A 21,758-nucleotide genomic window follows, 5' to 3' on the forward strand; every position below is an offset into this window, starting at 1 on the left:
TAATCCGGGTGGCAGACTCTCTTTCTCGGATTCTTGCAGCAAAGGCAAATGTTAATTATTTCCAAGACAAACATGATTTATATACTTGTCCTGAAGATGATGCCATATATCTGAGGTTTCAGCATCGAAACGTCGTCGCACAATAGTACCATATGTTACCAAATGTCCTTAAATGCACTGTACAATGGTACCTTTATTACAATCAAGTCTGTTCACTGATTACAAGTATACAGACCGCCTTGTTCTCTTTTTGCCTGGATTCTGTTGTTTTGTCTTGTTCACTGTGGGTCACGGGCTGTGCCCACTTGACATTACTTTAAGATTCTTTGCTTATTGTGTACATTTTTTCAAATAAATTCCTGTCCGGCTGGACAAAGGACATACTTACTATCTAGTGTATGCCTATCCTTACCTTGATCCTTTTTGAAACTAGGGTCCACTGTTTGAAACTAATAGCTTCGCTAGGTAAACATCTATAAGGGGTATTAGTATGGAGTTGGGAAACATAATGGGCTGATTTATATGACATTAATATTCTCTTTTGTGTCTGTTTTATTTTTGGGCCCATAATTAAATGGCTGCCTGTGAATCCAGCAAGGCTGTGACTTGCATTGGAGAGAAGAGTGCATGCGCAGATCTGTTTGACTCAAATCATGAAGAAGTCAAGGCCTCTTTGTACTTTGAAACATTCTTGTGATTGTGACAATGTACCAGTTAGCTAAAGTATCCATCTAGACTGCACTGTGGAAGGAAGGAAGAAAATTAGAATGAAACATTTTTCCTAGAAAATGTTGCAAAATGTATTTACTCATGTATGCTTCTTTTGTTAAAACTGGTATAGTCAGGATTTTAGAATGAGTCAGGTTAGTGAGACCTCACGCCATCATGGCTGACCAATCACGTACAAGTTTTTTCAGAAGATGCAACATTTTTGTGTAGTCTGCCAAGAATTAGAGTATAAATAATGACCTCTTTGGAAGCGTGGTTGGCTACTAGGCTCATTAGGCTTCAGGGGGGCATGTGTGCTCTTGAGAGAAGGAACAGATTAGACCAGACATTCTATGGGTTAGGTACGAGATCGTCACGGGTGCAGCCTTGGGTGTCCGAGGAGAATCAGGTGGGGGGTTCCCTGGTGATTTTTTTTCCAAAGTCCTTGCACGTCATATTTTAGCACGGCAGGCCACATTCCTTTGAGGTCTGGTGAAGGAGGGGCTGTCTCACTCCTTGCTTGCTCTTTAGACACAGACAGTAGCAGAGAGTGCAGCGGATTAGGATAGAATTAGATGCTAAACTTTAAGGGACAGATATACAAGCCCCTTGTGCCTCTTTTACGCCGCCGTTGCGTCGCTTTTGTGACGCAGCGGCGGCGCAAAAGATGTGCCATGGTGCGGTGTATTTACAACGTGACGCATCTGGGAGATGCATCACGTTGTAAAGCCCTTGCGCTTGCGACGCATCTCCAGCAATGCGCCGCTTTTACGGCACAGATGCGTGACGCATCTGTGCCGTTTTTGCCCCATGGTGCGCCGCATTGTAAATGGAGCGCATCCAGGTTGGCGGAGCTGCGGCGCACAATTACTGGCGCATCCCTGCTGATATGCAGGGATGTGCCAGTAATTGTAAATCTACCCCTAAGTTTATGCTTTGACTAATTAATTAGGTCTGAAAAGATTTATTTGACTTATGCATTTATTTCTCTTAATGGGAGATTTTTGTCAACTATTTAATTATTGATTAGCTTTTCAAGACTATTTTTCTTAGAAACTCTTTAAGAGTTTTTGACTGATATTTTGCGCCACATTTTCTTTCCTACATGTAATGCTCATATGCAGACTGTAATGTGTTCTGTATTAATGCTATTTTCCAGTTTTCAAAATTCTGTAACCTGATTGATATTTTACTAATGAATAAAGGGTCAGACAAAAATTAACTTTTGACTAGAAAATAAAACCCTTTAAAATACTCAACAACTCTCCTTATTGGCTTAAAATAATAATTGCACTTTTGACAGTTCCGGTTTATTTAAATCTCCTGAAGTTAATAAATGGTGTCAAGGGCCCAACACCTTTTTCAGCGGTAAATTAGTGGTAGCATGAGGGTTTTGCATTGAGAAATTACCAGAAGAAATTACCGCTCTATCAGTTTTTGGTAGCAGAGGATGGTTATTATTGATTAGCTTGGTGATTAATGATTATTGATTTCACCATCAACTATTCAACTAATGGATCATTGACCTTACGCGGGAAGTAAAGTAATTGTCCAAGTTAGATAAATGTCCAAGTCCTGATTCCTGACTCCAATGCTCAGAACCAGAAGACTGGCAAAGCAGTACTGGAAGGTGATGCAAGAAGTGCTGTGAGTATCAATAGGGCTGTGAAATATTGTTAATGTGCTAGGATGTATATTTGAAAGTGTTGAAAATATTAAGTTTTTTTTTTACTGTTGGTGACATTTTGCTCATTTTGAATTGATGGTGTTATTGATTATAATGGTAATTTCATAGGACCTAATTTTTTGGTTATGGATTACATGTTTTAACTCTTCATGTTAAGTAAGTGTCTTGTTCTATGTTGTCTGGAAATACAGGTATGCACACCTGTGTGAGAATCCCGGGAAGGAATAGCGGGAGGTAAATGGAAGCCACACAGCACTGAGGTTACTCGTCTGTTGGAATAACACTGAGAAGCTAGGTAGGGTTGGCAGTGTTAAATTAGGGACTATTTTCTGTGTAAAAGTGTGAGTGATTGATAGCAAAGAATTCGCTGCCAAAATTTGGTGTGATATCACCTAGAAAGGGTCACACTGAAGGAGTAGCAGGTTCTTCTGAGCTTGAGTGACAGCAAAGAGTTCGCTGGTGAAACTTTGGTCTGATATCACCTAGAAAGGGTCACACTGAAGGAGTAGCAGGTTCTTCTGAGCTTGATTGACAGCAAAAGGGTTCGCTGGTAAAACTTTGGCCTAAATATATCCCAGAAGGGATAAGTCCAAAGGAGTAGCAGGTTCTTCTGAGCTTGAGTGAAAGGTAAGCGGAAGGGATTTACCTGTAGTGTTTGAAGAGTAAACAGAGGGTCTTACTTTGTGAAGGGTAAGCGGAATGTTTTACTCACAGTGAATATACATCTTTCCTTTATTTAGCACAACAGACAGAGTAGCGAATGTATTTATGTTGTTACTAACAGAGTTATTGATTAAGAGAAATATTGCATTAAGATTTTGTGGAGGGTCAGTGGTAGGAGTAAAACTGACTAAAATTGAGACTGACAGCTTTGGAAAAAAGAAATTGCATTGAACTATTGCAAAAATTAAACTGTTTGAAGGTTTAAAGAAGCTGTTCGGAGGTAAAGTGAAAAATTTGTTTTTTATTGGTGATGCTCCGGAAGGAACACCTGTGCATTTTATGTCCACCAATTTGGGACAAAATACATGTATATGGGTTCACCAATGGTGCAAGATTACTGAGAAAGAGAGTGCTTTGAGGTTTCCAAAAGATGGTACTTTTGAATTGCAAATCATTGACAAATTAAGGGAAGTCTTATGTGAAATAAAGACACCATCTAAAGCTGCACAATGTGAGGCCTTAAGCATGTGGGAAAAAGCAGCAAGAGAGAAAGCAAGTGAGGATGAAAAGGTAAAGCACCAGGTGCAGGAGAAGGGAATTAGTGATGATAAAGAGCTTCCAATAAATAATAATTCAGGGGATTAAATAATGGATGAATTGTTAACTGAGTGTCCACCACTTTATGTGGTTCCCATGAAAAATACTGAAAATAGTACACCAGTAAATACTACAGTGGCTACTGCTTCTGTTGTACAGAGAGAAAAACCGATTGAGAGAACTGTACAGACATTTTATATTGACCCATTACCTGTTGATTCAGCACTGACAGTGTTTCCTCCAGGTGTTACTGCTTCAAATGTGCCTGATTCCGTCAAAGAATTGCAAACTGCAGATGCACAGCTAATGCCTAGAAAAATTATGACTGTACCAATTAATATGGTCCCTACTGCAAAAGGTTCAGAGAGCTGCAGAAGGAGTGATTATGGCAGGGTGTATTTCAGAAACTCAGAATTCACAGATTATTGAACAGAAATTACCCCAAGCACTAAAAGGTGAGGAAAAATGGTATTTCTAACATCTTCAACCCAGGATAAAATGAATGTAATTGAAAATGGGATTTTTCAAACCTGCTTAGAGGAAGCAGCAGTGATTAAAAAGATAGAGAACATGGGGGAACATATTAACACAGACCATGAAAAAGAGAAACAGCTTAGTGTTTTAAATTCAACATTTGAACATGGAGAAATTAACATTCCCTTTTGTTTAAATAATGAAAATGTGAACCAGTGTCAAGAAAAAGAATTAATTTCCCTGAGTAAGGAAACAGCTGCATGTGCATTAACTACACATAATGGGCTGACAGATTTGGCTCATAAATATGAAACTGATGGTTCGGAAGTTTTCCCTTTCAGAAAGGTTTCAGGGTACACATGGATGATGAAGCAAATTAGAAAACGTGTTCTTCAGGAATGCATTTGCACACTGTAGAAATAAAATATATTTTTTAATGCAATGGGTTTGAGAAATTAGGAGACAAGTGGGCAAGAAAACATGAGAAGAAAAAGAAACCACCAGACCTAGCAAGGAAAATGGATAAGGAAAAGAAGCCACCAGATTTAGTTGAGAAAAATAATAAGCAGAATGAGGGAGAAGCTTTTGCTTACTCATTGAGAGAAAAGGTGGGATAAATGCATGTGATTATGCCACAGAATAAAAGTGAACTTGCAGTATTTCTGAACACTTTCCCACAATTGAGAGTCAGACATATTCTGTGGTACCCACAAGTTGATGGATTTGATGAAATATTAAAAGCGTTGTGCATTAATTTGGAAATGTTCTTGTACATTGTCATGCAGACTGAATTGTGGTTTAAATCTAAAGTTGTGCAAAGACCAGGTGAGGAGAAAGTGAAAAGGGTTTCCATGAATGCACCATCATTTTCTGTTGTTATGGAGGAAAATGTAGCAGTGATTTATTTCCTGAAGGGCAGAGTGCCAGCAAAGGATGTTGATTGGGTACAGATTAAAAGAACACAGGATGGAAGTAAAAGTGTTTTGGTTTGTGCAAATTCAGGTATGGATGTTGTACTGCTGGAAAATGTGTCCTTTTTGCCATCTTTATAACAGATTTGAGCATTGGAAGAAGAAATATAAATGTAAACATGATGCACAAAAACATGGAGAAATGCAGATGCAAAATATGCCAGTTAAGCAAATGCAAATGTCAGTTCAGAAACAGGTACCAATGGTAGGAATTTTTTCAAGCAGAGACGGTCCCACAAAATATGGAAAAAGCTCAAATTAATTTAAATAAGTTACCCAGAGCAAATGGGAATTATTTCCAGAGACAAAATCAGAACCCAGTCCAACAGGTTGCTCTGTTTGCAAATGAGAGTTTTAACCCTCACAATTCTGAATTTGCCAAGTCCATTGTGAAGGCAGGGAAAGTCCAGATTTAGTTACAGGAGTTTTAAACAAAGAAATTATAAACCCAGTTTTAGAAGAATTTGCAGCAAAAATAGGCCCATTTGAGGAAAACTGCAAAACTGTTGTCTGTGACTCAGGCCTAGCAGGAACACAATTGTTTTGTAAATTAAACAGCACAGATTACTGTACACCAGATAATGTTAATTTTCAGATTCCTGATGAGGAGGTACATTGGAAAATGGCCCAACAAGAGACAGCTGTAACATTATTTTCATAAAAGTCAGTTGAAAAATTATCTTCTGATTTGGAAAAAATAATAACCACAGATATAAGAGAGTTCACAGAGAAGGGTGCCAGATTAATAAAATGTACAGAACATGTCTTATTAAAGATAGAACCAAATGACGTATTCAGGAACACCATCAGTTGCAGGAAGTTTACCAATAAAAGGATTTTTGATGGAATTGATTGGAATTTTGTGTAATTTTCTGATCACAGGTTCACAGAAAATAAATGAAAAGAACAGAATAGTGCAGGAAATTAAAAGCATAATTTCTCCATGTTGTCGTGTGGTACCGAATCCAGCCAATATATTTTTTCACATTCCATGTACTGAAGAATGGCTTACTTTTATTGATTTTGGCAAAGCTCATGCCATAGTGCCATTGCATGAGAATAGTCAGGAGTACTGTCAAAAAGAAGATGAATACCTGGAAAGGGAGGTAGAATAGGTGTCACCAGAGGAGGTGGAAATAATTTCCAAGATGAATCCACCTCAAATTCAGAAAGAAGTCAGGAAATGTTTGGGAATGGTTAGCTGTTGTAGAGAGTGGTTACTAAACCTTACCCTAGTGGCTAAGCCTTTACTGAGGCTTACACACAAGGGTGTGTCTGATCCGCTTCCATTGGACAACAATTGCACAAAAGCAATCCTAGAGTTGAAAGAGAAAAAATTTCGCGCTCCAGCACTAGGAATGAAAGTTTATTTTAAAGAAAATACACCAATTTGCAGTGAGAGGGAGGGCTGCGCTCTCTCATTGCCTATTGAAAGAAATGACTGTGTTCAAAGGTCTGTGATGTATTGCCCAATGACCTTTGACCCTAACTTCACAGAAATGTCAGCAAATGAATTGGATTGTGATGAAACTGAATATGAGTGTCTACATATCATGAAAATATGCATAAATCCAAATTCAGACTTTAAGGATGAACGTCTGAGGCATCCCAACAATGTCCATTTTGTAGATGGCCCATGTTTGAAAGGTGACACATTAAAAGCAGCACATGCTGTGCTCCTAATGCATTATGTTGTCAAAGCTTCATGGCTCTCAGTAGTTGCCCCAGCCCAAAATTCAAAATTGATTGCCCTTACCATAATATGCAGTATATCTGCTCAAATGAGAGTCACTCTTGTCATGGGAGAGAAAAATGTTAATTCAGTTGCACTAATTTGTGTTCTGTTAGCATATACATTCAATGGAATCTTCACAGTTGAATTAAAAGAGGCTCAAGAAAATGTTTCAGAAGCAGAACAACAGGGTTGTATCAGAACTATTTTTGAGAAAAATGACAACTGCAAAGTGCCAAATGTGTTATTGCAAAAACTGATGCCCAGGTATAGATTGCCAGTTTCTCTGAAATCAGATCATAATGGGGTCTCAAATATAATGAGTGCAGAACAACAGATTGGACAAGGAGTGGATTGTAGCTATCTACCTGAAGTGTCAAGCATAATAATGCAACACAATGACAGCACAGAGTTACCTCTTGCAAAAGACTGTTTTTTCAGCATCACCAAAGTGGCTTGAAAATGCATATGCAAATGCACTTGTGGAAACACTGATGAGAACACTAGCCATTGCTGGGGAGGTCTGGTTGATGTACAGTGTGCAGTTTCTCACCAGATTGCAGCTGCTACACAAGATCTGTATAATGAATAGTGCAACAAATTTAATCTGAGAAATGCTGTGGTGAAACATCTGAATCTGATCAAAGTGAAAATAGGAGTGAAAGGCCTAGGTTGAAAAAGGTGCAAAGGATTGATGGTGCTCTGTCAGAGTTTCTCAGCACCTAAGTAGTCTAATTTGCATAGAAAAAGTAGAGAATGCCACACTGTATGAGCCCTTCTGATGGCAAGCTGATGACAAAGAGCAAAGAAATGCTAAAACTGTCCTGCTAAATTCTCCTTTTATTATTTTAGTTACTTATTTTAAAGAAGACTAATTGTTCCAAGAAGCCACTTGCAGACCTCTGCACTAAAACATTTGAGCTTGGCTATATATGATCTGATTATAGACCAAACTTGTGTTTGCCTTAGAAATAGAAGTAAAATTGTTATATGCTGAGCTTTTGCAATAAGAAATGTCACTAGTGAAATTAAATATGTGTGATGAATTATAAATCATTTGATTATGATTTGATATCATCAGAAGGGTGGATGGATGGAGCAGATTTCACCTGGAGTCAGGCATTGTTTTTTTTGTGCTTCAGACAGACTGCATTTAAATTGCCACGCACATTTTGGTGCAAGTTAAAACACATGGCTCATGAAAAATATGAAAGTAAGGCCTAGTCAGTCTGAAATGCTTGTGCTGAATTAACATGTGTTTTTGCAGTGTAGAGAAAAGTGGCCTTTTTAGCTTTGAAGATTAATAGAATGTGTTTCTCTCTTCCCAGCTCATCCCTTGTAATCTAATTTCACTATTTCTGTCTTAAAAAACTTTGACTTGTTGCATATTTTGATAAACATTTTTTAGTTAATAACACCTCTTTTTATAATGTGAGTGAATTAACAAATGCACCAAACACTACACATGGGGCTAAATGCTTTTTTGCATGAAAAGTTATCTAAAACACTAAAGCATTTTGCTGGGTACGCTGTATTAACTGTGTGCGCTGTGTTAACTGTGTGCGCTGTATTAACTGTGTGTGCTTTTAAATTATACACTAAATGCATAATAATGCTATGTTGCACATTGCACATTTATTTTGCCTGTTGTCATAAATATTAGAAAAGCTGTTTGAAATTAATAGCTTGGCTAGGTAAACATTTATAAGGGGTATTAGTATGGAGTTGGGAAACATAATGGGCTGATTTACATGACATTAATATTCTCTTTTGTGTTTGTTTTGTTTTTGGGCCTACAATTAAATGGCTGCCTGTGAATCTAGCAAGGCTGTGACTTGCATTGGAGAGAAGAGTGCATGCCCAGATCTGTTTGACTCAAACCATGAAGAAGTCAAGGCCTCTTTGCACTTTGAAACATTCTTGTGATTGTGACAATGTACCAGTTAGCTAAAGTATCCATCTAGACTGCGCTGTGGAAGGAAGGAAGAGAATTAGAATGAAACATTTTTCCTAGTAAATGTTGCAAACTTATAAAATGTATTTACACATGTATGCTTCTTTTGTTAAAACTGGTATAGTCAGGATTTTAGAATGAGTCAGGTTAGGGAGACCTCATGCCACATTGGCTGACCAATCACGTACACGTTTTTTCTGAAGATGCAACATTTTTGTGTAGTCTGCCAAGAATTAGAGTATAAATAATGACCTCTTTCGAGGCGTGGTTGGCTACTAGGCTCATTAGGCTTCAGGGGGCGTGTGAGCTCTTGAGAGAAGGAACAGATTAGACCAGACATTCTATGGGTTAGGTACGAGATCGTCACGGGTGCAGCCTTGGGCGTCCGAGGAGAGTCAGGTGGGGGGGTTACCTGGTGATTTTTTTTCCAAAGTCCTTGCACGTCATATTTTGGCACGGCAGGCCACATTCCTTTGAGGTCTGGTGAAGGAGGGGCTGTCTCACTCCTTGCTTGCTCTTTAGACACAGACAGGAGCAGAGAGTGCAGCGGATTAGGATCGAATTAGATGCTAAACTTTAAGTTTATGCTTTGACTAATTAATTAGGTCTGAAAAGATTTATTTGACTTATGCATTTATTTCTCTTAATGGGAGATTTTTGACAACTATTTAATTATTGATTAGCTTTGCAAGACTATTTTTCTTAGAAACTCTTTAAGAGTTTTTGACTGATATTTTGCGCCACATTTTCTTTCCTACATGTAATGCTTATATGCAGACTGTAATGTGTTCTGTATTAATGCTATTTTCCTGTTTTCAAAATTCTGTGACATGATTGATATTTTACTAATGAATAAAGGGCCAGAGAAAAATGAACTTTTGACTAGAAAATAAAACCCTTTAAAATACTCAACAACTCTCTTAATTGGCTTAAAATAATAATTGCATTTTTGACTGTACAGGTTTATTTAAATCTCCTGAAGGTAATACATGGTGTCAAGGGCCCAACACCTTTTTCAGCGGTAAATTAGAGGTAGCATGAGGGTTTTGCATTGAGAAATTACCAGAAGAAATTACCGCTCCCTGAATTAGATGTAGGTTACAATCTGGTCCGTATGAGAGTGGTCTTGACGGTGGGCCACAGGAAGTGGAGCGTCTCAATTTATAAATAGTTACTTGATTGAACTTTACATTGAATACTCACCAGTGCATACCAAAGGTGAACCCCCATCGTCAGTCAGTATTTTGTCTTTTCAGGGGTGTGTGGCATGGGAGTAGTGTTAGGATTGGATACTACACAGTAATTATGGAAGGCGATCGAGAAAGATTAGCAGGAGAATTATTTCAACAGAGCAAGGTAACAAGTGCAAGTGTGAGGAAAGATTTACCTAATACAAGTTTAAGGGATACATTCTTGAAATTATAAACCTTAAAGAAATTAGAATTATCAAAATGGTGGGATGGGGTGACTCTCAAAAACTATATAGATCAAAAGAATGTACCAAGAGGACTTAGAATACAGATTTTTCCCACTTTTGATGACCTTGACGAGGATCTTCTCAAGGAATGGGAAGAGAATTTGTATGCATCTTCTTTTACAATGATGCATATATTAATCAAGAATGCAGACAGGAAAGTGGAGAAGCTTAAAATTCAGATTGCAGACCTAGGAAAGGAAATTAATTATATGAATCTCATTGAGTTGACTGATAAAAACTATGGTATTGTGAAGGAGGTTATCAACAGATATCAGCTGCAGATCAAAGATAAAAAATTGAGCAAAATTAGATGAGATGAGAGGGATTACAACCAGGGAAGAGTTTTCACATTTTCTAAAGGCTTTGATGAGGTTCCCAAACCCAAATAAACAGGGGGTACTGTAACACAGGGGGAATTGAGTTCAGTTAATTATAGCAGTTCCAGTATTTCATCTATCGATGAACCATCAACACTGGGAGCAGTGGATGGCATACCAGCCAAAAGTTCCTGTTTTTCTGAGGAAATTTTAAGGATAAAAAGAGGCAGGAAAAAAGTATCTGGAGAACAAGAAGGGGGCTGAAACACAGAAAATATCAGAATTGGGACATGCAGCCAAGACAAAGTCAGGAAATAGATAGAGACTTGGACAGTACTAGGTCATCAGTTAAGGTGCTGGATGAAGAACTGGGGGTGATTAACCATTCTGATAGAATGCTGAATGATCACAAGTTAGCTGTTTTGGAAAAAGGATTATCATGTTGTCCCAGCAATTGGTGTAATTTCACAGATTTGGAAATTGATTTGTTTAGATTCTCTAGGAAACTAAAATTGAAAAGTTTTTTTTCAACTATGGAGAAACCTGTGACTGTAAAAACAGCTATTAAAGGTTCAGATATGACTATTGCAGAATTATGTGATATTCAATTACTCATGTCTTTGACTGAGGGAGAGAGGTTCGGGGTGGATGATACTGTGACTATGTTGGATGTGCCAACAGACTACAGTTGTACTAGTGGGTTAAGACCTAAATCTAGATTCACGCCACATGGCACACAATTTGCAGCAAATGATATGAATGTCAAAAAGACTTTTAAAGAATTCCATAGATTAGAGGATCAAGGAAGTAAGGGATGGTGGTTGAAAGAGAGATAATTTGACTCATGAAGAGCGAGGAGCCTTGAGCAACTTGAGAACAGATAATGATATAGTAGTTCGAGAAGTCGATAAAGGCGGGAACATCGTCGAAATGAATAGATCAGATTACAGTAAGGAATTTCCAGACAATTGAGTGATATGAATTGTTATGTGAAGTTAAATGTGAATCCGATAAGGGAAGCCACTAGACAAATAACAGAGAAATTACTTATATAGAAAGAGGAAGGGCTAATAGATGAGGCCGAATTTAAATACTTAAATGTGATCAATCCCACCTTTCCCTTTATTTATACTTCACCGAAAGTGCACAAGTCCAGATCGGATCCTCCAGGGAGACCCATAGTCTTCAGTATAGGAAGTGTTATGGAACATTTGTGAGAATTTGTAGATATTTTTTTAAACCATTAGTGACCAACTTGCCATCCTATATACGGGTTACTATGGATATTTTAAATAAATTGCAAGATGTCAAATGGGAGCAAGGAATGAGTCTAGTAACATTAGATGTGGTGAGGTTGTATACGTGCATTAAACAATAAGAAAGGAGAACAGGCGCTGAACCATTTTCTGGGTAGTCGCAGTGCTAGTTTACGGGACCACTCAAAGATGTTAGTATGTAGAGATTCTGAACAACAGTCGAGCAGCCCTGTGGCAGAGGGCTTGCGCGCGCTGGGCGCTGTGACCTCGTTTTTAATACCTTCTTCTCTGCTGATTGAGAGCAGCTTCCTTGTCCCAGATGACTACTAGCGCTGGACGCCATTCACTCAATTTTTAACCCCTCCCATCCCACCCTGCTGACTCCTCCCACCTCCCTCATCACCAGCCTATTTAGGCTCCGCCCCTTTTCACTCCTGTGCAGTCGAGCAGCCCTGTGGCAGAGGGCTTGCGCGCGCTGGGCGCTGTGACCTCGTTTTTAATACCTTCTTCTCTGCTGATTGAGAGCAGCTTCCTTGTCCCAGCTGACTACTAGCGCTGGACGCCATTCACTCAATTTTTAACCCCTCCCATCCCACCCTGCTGACTCCTCCCACCTCCCTCGTCACCAGCCTATTTAGGCTCTGCCCCTTTTCACTCCTGTGCAGTCGAGCAGCCCTGTGGCAGAGGGCTTGCGCGCGCTGGGCGCTGTGACCTCGTTTTTAATACCTTCTTCTCTTGCTGATTGAGAGCAGCTTCCTTGTCCCAGCTGACTACTAGCGCTGGGCGCCATTCACTCAATTTTTAACCCCTCCCATCCCACCCTGCTGACTCCTCCCACCTCCCTCGTCACCAGCCTATTTAGGCTCCGCCCCTTTTCACTCCTGTGCAGTCGAGCAGCCCTGTGGCAGAGGGCTTGCGCGCGCTGGGCGCTGTGACCTCGTTTTTAATACCTTCTTCTCTGCTGATTGAGAGCAGCTTCCTTGTCCCAGCTGACTACTAGCGCTGGACGCCATTCACTCAATTTTTAACCCCTCCCATCCCACCCTGCTGACTCCTCCCACCTCCCTCGTCACCAGCCTATTTAGGCTCTGCCCCTTTTCACTCCTGTGCAGTCGAGCAGCCCTGTGGCAGAGGGCTTGCGCGCGCAGGGCGCTGTGACCTCGTTTTTAATACCTTCTTCTCTGCTGATTGAGAGCAGCTTCCTTGTCCCAGCTGACTACTAGCGTTGGACGCCATTCACTCAATTCTTAACCCCTCCCATCCCACCCTGCTGACTCCTCCCACCTCCCTCGTCACCAGCCTATTTAGGCTCCGCCCCTTTTCACTCCTGTGCAGTCGAGCAGCCCTGTGGCAGAGGGCTTGCGCGCGCTGGGCGCTGTGACCTCGTTTTTAATACCTTCTTCTCTGCTGATTGAGAGCAGCTTCCTTGTCCCAGCTGACTACTAGCGCTAGACGCCATTCACTCAATTTTTAACCCCTCCCATCCCACCCTGCTGACTCCTCCCACCTCCCTCGTCACCAGCTTATTTAAACGTCCCTCATGCGTCGGCGCAGCGGACGAGCGCAGCGGGTGCGCCGTAGACGTGCCGGAGTTGCGCCAGAGTTAAGCCCGTCTGCGCCCGTCCGTGGCCGGACGGGCCCAGGGGCCAGGGACGCTGCCCCTGCCATCTCTTATTCCCGCTCCACTTTAATGAGTCTACAAACCTTTGCTTGCCCTCTACCTCCCGAGACCTGGACCAGGATCTCCTCACTGGGGATTCCAGGTCACTTTTCCCCTACGCTGGGGCCGTCGTCATTTCCCACCCTTCCTGTCCCTGCCGAGTCGCAGCTCCGGGTGTTATACCTCAACACTCGCTCCATGGTCAGGCATCAAGCCGATATTTTCCACCTTCTTATGACAGAGAAGCCAGATGTCCTTTTACTATCTGAGACCTGGCTCACTGACGACTCCCTCCCCGACATCCTTGCCGCACTACCTCCTGACTACTTTCTGCTGAATACCAACCGCCCTGGAGCCCGCTCCGGTGGAGGGGTGGCAGGGGTAATACGGAAGAATCTCAAGATCATTGCCTCTGCCAATATGACCCTCCCCGATGTGGATAACCTGGTCCTCCGTCTTGGGACCGAGGTAGGCGCAGTTACCCTTATGGTACTTTACCGTCCCCCCTACCCCATGCCTTCCTTCCCTTCCTCCTTTATTGAACAGTTAACCAACCTTGCCACCTCTTCCCCCCGTACTATCATTATCGGGGATTTCAATTACTGGTTTCAGAATGAGGATGCCGGCCCCCATGCCACCGAACTGTTCGAGGCCCTTTCGAGCTTGGATTTTACACAACTAGTCAGGTCTGCCACTCATAGCGGTGGCCATATCCTTGACCACATTTGGGTTCACGGGGTCAAGACCTCCTGCCCACTCATAACACCTTGTGTGTGGTCTGATCATTTCCTAATTGACATCACCTTTTCGGCCGTCGGCCAGATCAGGACCCCACTGCAGGAGGGCGGCACCGCACGCAAGTGGAGAGTCGCCGACTCCTCCAAACTCTTATCTCATCTCTCTCTTACCCGTCCTCTGTTCCCCACTGACTCAAGTACTGACGAGCTTCAGGGACAAGTTTCTGACTGGCTCACTATAGCCAGTGATACTTTCGCACCTTTAACCAAGTTTCCCCGATCCCGACACTATCATTCCCATAAATGGTTTACCCCTCACCTTAAGACTTTGCAGTTAGAACTCCGCCGACTCGAGCGCAGGTGGAGGAGAGACTACTGCTTATCTAGCAGAAGTGCATATGTGGCTGCGCGGAACGAGTACAAAACTGCTATTTCCGCCGCCAAAAAAGCTTATGCCTCAGACAAAATTTTATCTGCCCCCTGCAAGTCTAAGGAGATTTTTAAAATCCTCAATGAATTTACCTCTGATCCTAGGACACTTCCGACTCAGGCCCCCACACAAGAATCATGAAACGCGCTGAGCACTTTCTTTGTCCAAAAAATTGCCTCGATCAAAGATACCATTCCGACTATCCCCCCTGGCGCTGGCCCTGCTTCTCCCCCCCATAATGCTTTTTCTCTCACACTTTTCCCGCCCTTAGACCCTACCGCTTTGGCCACACTGGCCACCCGCGTTAAATCTGGATCCCCAGACGACTGCTGTCCCCCCACCATATTACGAAATATCTGCCACTCTTTACCTGATTGTATACTTCCCCTGCTGAATTCTTCTTTGTCGTCCGGTACGGTACCCCGCTCCTTCAAGGAGGCCGTGTTGGTGCCTCTACTGAAGAAGCCTGGGGCTGATCCCGCCGTCCCGGCGAATTACCGCCCCATCTCTCTCTTGCCTTTTTTCTCCAAAATTCTGGAAGCCCATGTCACCACCTGCCTCTCACAGTTTATTGAGAACTCCACCTTTCTTGAGACTAACCAGGCCGGCTTCAGACCCGGCCACTCTACGGAGACTGTCATCTTGGCCGTGCTGGATGCCCTGAGAGACGGTGCTGACAAGGGTACCCCCCAGGCCCTGGTTTTATTAGACCTGTCGGCTGCCTTCGACACGGTGGACCACAACATCCTTCTCCACCGTGTCGAGCAAGCTGGCATCCAGGGCCTGGCGTTGGCATGGGTCAAATCCTTCCTGACCGGGAGGTCTCAGACCCTTAGCCTGGGCAGTTTTAGAGCTCCTCGGGAGCACCTGCCCTGTGGGGTCCCTCAGGGCTCCTCTCTGTCCCCCCTTCTTTTCAATCTTTATCTTCAACCCCTTCTTTTTTCCTTGAGGCAGTGGGACGTCACCGTCTTCAATTACGCGGACGACCTACAACTCATCTTCCCTCTTGATTCCCCTTCTGCTATCCCCAACTTTCAGGCTGTCATGTCCCACATCCTATCGTGGATGAGCCAAAATCAGCTTAAGCTGAATCCCGGAAAGACGGAGCTTCTCCTCCCTGGTAAGAGCTCTACCCACTGGGGTCCGCATTTTTGGCCGGCAGCACTTGGCCTTCCCCCCACCCCTGTGGCCTCGGTAAAAAGTCTAGGGATTACTATTGACTCCGGTCTCTCCCTCGGGCCTCAGGTGGGGACAGTTGTCTCCTCCTGCATGTTCCAGCTGCGCAGGATCAGGAAGGTGGCTTATCTCCTCACTCCTGAAGCTCTCCTGCAAGTAATCATGGCCCTCGTCCTCTCCCGCTTAGATTTCTCGAATGCTATATATCATGGTCTGCCCAAAACATCTCTCTGCAGACTACAATTCGTTCAGAATCAAGCGGCGAGATTGGCCTTTGGGAGTCCGAAATGGCAATCCGCCAAACCCCTCCTTCTAAAACTGCACTGGCTCCCCGTCGCCTCGAGGGCAGCCTTTAAGATCGGCTGCCTTACCTTTAAATCCTTATCTGGTTCCTGTCCTGCCTTTTTGAAATCTCTCATCAGGACTTACAGCCCCTCTCGGAACCTGAGATCCTCTCACCTGCACCTCTTACTCACTCCCCCTGTCAAACTCTGCAGATCCGGAGGCCGGAGATTCGCATTTCTGGCCCCCAAACTTTGGAATTCCTTCCCCATCTCTCTCAAAACTTCCAATTCCCTTACTCTCTTCCGTAAATCCCTAAAAACTTGGCTCTTCCCTCAATCTGCCTAAACCCTCCCAGTCCGCCAGTAGTCTGCCAGCGCCAGGAAACCCATGGTGTCAGCGCGCTTTATAAATGCCCCTTACAATACAATACAATACAATAATCTTTTCCTCTTTGAGGATGAATTGTTCCATCAGATTAGGGGAACGGCGATGGGCTCCAGGTTTGCCCCTTCTTATGCCAACCAATTTATGGGTTGGTTTGAGAGGGAGCATGCCTGGGGCCGTGGAGCCTCTAGATGGATGGATCTCATCCTATTTTGGGTCTGTTTCATCGATGATGTTTTGATGATATGGACGGGCACACAGATGGAATTTTTGGAATTCTTTAGTTATTTGAACCAGAATGAAGTCAATGTTACTTTTACCATGAAGTGCAACACTAGAAGAATTGATTTTTTGGATGTGGAGCTGTTCATAGATGGGGATTCCATTAAAAGTAGATTATTTAGAAAAACACTGCAACCAACTCCATATTGAGAGCTAACAGTGCTCATCCAGCATCAGTGATTAGAGGAATCCCCTTTGGGGAGATGATAAGATTGCGTAGGAACTGTAGTTTAGATAGGGATTTCAGTACTGAATTGGATAATCTGCAACATAGGTTACATTGTAGGGGATATAGGCAAAGTGACTTGACTAAGGCTAGAGAAAGAGCAATGAGAGTAAAAAGAGACACCACTTTGGTGCAGAAGGATAGAAGGCATTCTAAAGAACGAGTGGCATTTGTGACCATGTACTGTTCACAAAAGGACCACATTTTTAAAGCAATAGGCAAGAACTGGACTCTTTTGAAAGGTGTGCCAGGTTTGATGGACTTATTAGGGGACAAACGAGGGGTGATTTACAAAAGAAGGGCAACAGTGAAAGACATGGTAACTAGGAATTACATAGTACCCATGAAAACAGGGGATTCTAATTGGTTACCACAACCTCCAAAAGGATTTTATGTCTGTGTGACATGTAATATTTGTGATTTAGGCATAAATAGAATTAAAGATGTTGCATATAATGGATTAGGATTAGCGTTGTCTGGACTTGGTGCATAATGGTTCATTTATCTGCATTTCGATGATTATCTGGGGATGTGTGGTCAACATCGCGATATCATAGGGACTAAGCGAAGAGAGTCACTTTTGAAGATGAGATGGACTAAGGGTTATTAGCGTAAGATGTGTGAAATGATTCAATATGAGTTACCGGTAAGAGGGCGCAGGTGGCGGGTCACAAGGGTTATAGCCATGGTTGCGGCTCTGTAGTTCTATAGTCTGTAGAGTTTTTAATAGGTGGTAAGTATAAGTAGGAAATAATACTTTAAAATAGAAGATAGAGGATGTGGACATATTTTTGCATAGCTACTGATTGTGAACATTAGGATTTTGGATAATTCGTGGCAGGAGGTGTTATTGACTGGTGAGGATTGTAATTTCTATTCGATTTCAATAAGGTTAATACTAAAAAAGCACAATATGTATCAAATAGGACTGAGTAGTGTATTTAGGTCACCAAGGGAATACTGGAGACTCCATGATTAAAAACAGGGTAGTAAGAGAATGGAATGTGTTTATATATTCTTGTGATATTTTAATCACAGGGTTTGGCTAGAGACGAGTATGGACACAACTGGCCAATGTAAAAGGATGTGGACTAATAGATAATGCCGTCTACCGTGTCTTCGGATAGATTAACTCTTATGCGTATGCCGGTAAACTGAACGGGTGTGCAGGAACCTGTAATACACTGAGTTTGGAGAATCTCTACCTGATCGGATTCGAGATGTGATTGGTATATTAAGAATACGAGTGGTTTCCGGTCTGAGGAAGTTAGAAACAGCAGGGAAGCAGGTTGCAGACCAGATTGCAACCTGCATCTAATTCAGAGAGACTCATGATTGGCTGTTCTGACTGACACGTGATTTCCACTTGCACGTTCAGGACGGTTGGAGACTGTTAGAAAGACCAGGAAAACAGTTTGCGGACCAGATTGGAAACGGTATTGAATTCAGAGCGACCAATGATTTGTTGGACAGACTGACGTGATTTCTGCTTGCACATTCAGGGTGGCCAGGTAAACTAACAAAATTAACAGGAAGAGCGATAGCTGACTGGTTGGGAGACTATGACTTGAACATGTAAACTAGGGTCTTGTACCAACACTGCTGTGATTGGAGATTTGGTGATTCAAGTAGAGTAGTGGCGGCAGTTTCCCATCACAGCAGAATGGCCATGCACCACGTTGGAGGCTGACCGTAGCCTTTGGATAAGGTATGTCACTGAGCCAGCAATTGTTCTGAGGATTATTACAATCAGGGATGTAGGGATCAGAAATCTAGTGAACTAATTGTATCAGGAAGACTTATAAATGGTTTTATATATATCTCTTTTTAGGTACTGATTTGGATCGTGATCGTGAACTACCTTTTAATTCATGGAGGGCGATCATAGCCTTTGGAGAAGGTATGTGAATAAGGCACTTTTTTTTCACAGAGGAAATTAATTAGGGATGCAATTTCAGAAAATGAGTGAGTGGAAATCTTTTCAGGATTACTTATAGTAGAATATATATATAATATCTTTTTAGATACAGATGTGGACCGCGCAGTATCATTTAATTATACATTGCTGTTGGACATGGTCAGATTCGAATATTATGGACATAGGTGAGGATGGCATGTTTTTGGGATTATGATAAAATAAAGGGCTACAAGGGGTTGATGATGCAGATGGAATCGACATGAATGGTTTTTTAAACAAACATCTCCTGTGCTGGTTTTTAGGCAAATAAAATAGGTGAAAATATCGTTGAGACAGGTTAGACAAAGTGGAAGATAGAAAAAACTTTATGGAACTTTGAAGGTGAGAGGTCTGACTGATAGTTATCTAACAGCGGACAAGTCAAGCGGGGATGATATATTAACTAAACTTAGTTGGCGGTAACAAGGACAGTGATTCAATATTGTGTTTCTATACAGATTTCTCTTCAAATACGGGGAGGAAGGGAATTTGGTTAACCAGGAAGGAGTACAGAAGTAACTTAGGATATAAAAGTTCCTTTTGGCATGATTCATTCTTTAAGAATATAGGAGGTATGTTGAACATAATTGCTCTATCAATTGAATAGTCTAAGTATGGGGGTGATATGAAGTCCCAGGTAGTTGCCATGCTTGACGTTTTGGTTACTGAGGAAGAGGAACTGATAATGAAATGTTTATGTTAAATTGGATAATATTGGTTAAATAGGTGTGACATGAATTTTGTGTATAGGTATCTCTTTCCGATATTGCAGACTGTTAAATAGGCAGGATGTTGCATTCAGAATAGGTAGAATTATCAATACTGAAGGAAATGTATATAGGGAAAAAAAATTGTTATTATTTGTAAACTTTGTTAAATCTATCATGTTTTGGATCGTGATATTATGTTTCTTTTTTACTTCACAGCCCTGATGATGTCCCTAGGGGGACGAAATACGTTAGCTGTACAAACTAATAATTGTCTTGTTTGATGTTGGATTATCAGAGATCGCAACACTTTTGAAGAATAATAAACTGTTCAAATGAACTACTGAACATAAAGCTGGAATCCTCATTTTTTTGGACTATAAATATTTGATTTTTGATTGTTTGTATATCTTCGCTCCTTCTGGACTTTTGATAAAGTTGAAAAAGAACAATGGTGCTCATTAGAACGACGAGCTAAAGCTCGTAGGTGACGTTTTAATGGAGTGCACGCACATTAGAGTCAGTTGGTTTATAGTAAATGCCCCAACTTTCCTCTACTTTTTAGAAATTCTCTACATCAAGTGATTTTGCTCGCTAATTACTGCTAAACACAGCACCCGGGATCAACATCCCTGAATGGTAAGAAAACTTCTTTAACCATAGGGCTCAGGGTAATCGGATTACAGGGACCTTTAGCTGATAAAAACTTTTCTCATTCTCAATATTTTAGTGTCTGATCCGTCCTGGTCCTGAGGAGAACCAAAAAAGAAAAGCAGGGTTCTGAAACGCAATCACCATCATTCTACTGATTAAATACAGTGTACAAACAAGGCAATGTGCCTGTTGAATTTTTGTATCAGCTAGCTGTGAATGGCAGACTGTTAGATTGTGAATACATAAATAATTGACGCCGCCATTATTCTATTGTCAGGTTTAGGACTGTTCTATCTGTTCATTGTGTTAGTTTTTGTAATGTTTTGGTTTTGTTCCTTTGTGGTCATTTATGTGTTGAATTACATATGTGCTGTAATTATTTTCTGATGTAGTGTTGAATGTTTCTAAAAATGTATTGTCTTTCTTTATGACATGATTTAAATGGTCATTATATCTAATAATCAAATGAAAAATAGAAAGGTGAAATAAAGGCACTTAACCACTTTAGTTGTGAAAGTAGTTTTTGAATGCTTAAACGCACGCACAAACATCTCTTTGGTATAAATTGTTATTGTGGCCTAGTTTGGGTGTTAGTACAGGCCCAACCCCCATATTATTAAAAAAAAGTTGCCTAGCGATCCTGCAGCATTACTTCCATGACCCACTGAGCAGCTTCCAGGAAACCAAAGTCTTTGAGCTCCAAGGGGAGTATGGTTGCAGAGCTGAAACTTAAAGGAATCGATGGAAGGGCAACACCAGGAGTGGAGTATGTGGCTTAATTTGATTCAACATGAGAAAAATCACCCTACCAAGACACAGAAAGGATTAACAGATTGATAGCTCTTTCTCAATTCTGTGGGTGATGGTGCATGGCCATTCATAGTTGTTGGAGTGATTTTTCTGGTTAATTCCAATAATGAATGAGACTCTTCCATGCCAACTAGTTACGGACCCCCAGCGGTCGGCTTCCAACTTCTGAGAGGGACAAATGGCATTCAGCCACAGGAGCACGAGCAATAACAGGTCCGTGATGCCCTTAAATATACAGGGCTGCATGTGTGCTGCACTGAAAGGATCAGCGTGCGAATACCCTCCGCCTACAGGTGTAAATAACCTGCTGAACCCCGTTTGTGATAAGGATTGCAATTATTTCCCATGAACAAGGAATTCCCAGTTAGTGCGGGTCATAAGCTCATGTTGATTGAGTCCCTGCCCTTTCTACACACTGCTGGTTGCTAGTTCTGAGTGGATGGTTTAGTGAAGTCCTCAGATCAACCCTGCCGGGGTAAGCAATGGCCCTGGTGGAGCTCCAAGAACACGATCAAACTTGGTTATCTAGAGGAAGTAAAAGTCGTAAGAAGGTTTCCGTAGGTGAACCTGTTGAAGGATCATTAACGGTGGACTGGCCAGAGCGACTGACCGCA

Source organism: Lissotriton helveticus, chromosome 3_1 (assembly GCF_964261635.1).
Source record: "Lissotriton helveticus chromosome 3_1, aLisHel1.1, whole genome shotgun sequence".
In the NCBI taxonomy this organism is placed as follows: Eukaryota; Metazoa; Chordata; class Amphibia; order Caudata; family Salamandridae; genus Lissotriton; species Lissotriton helveticus.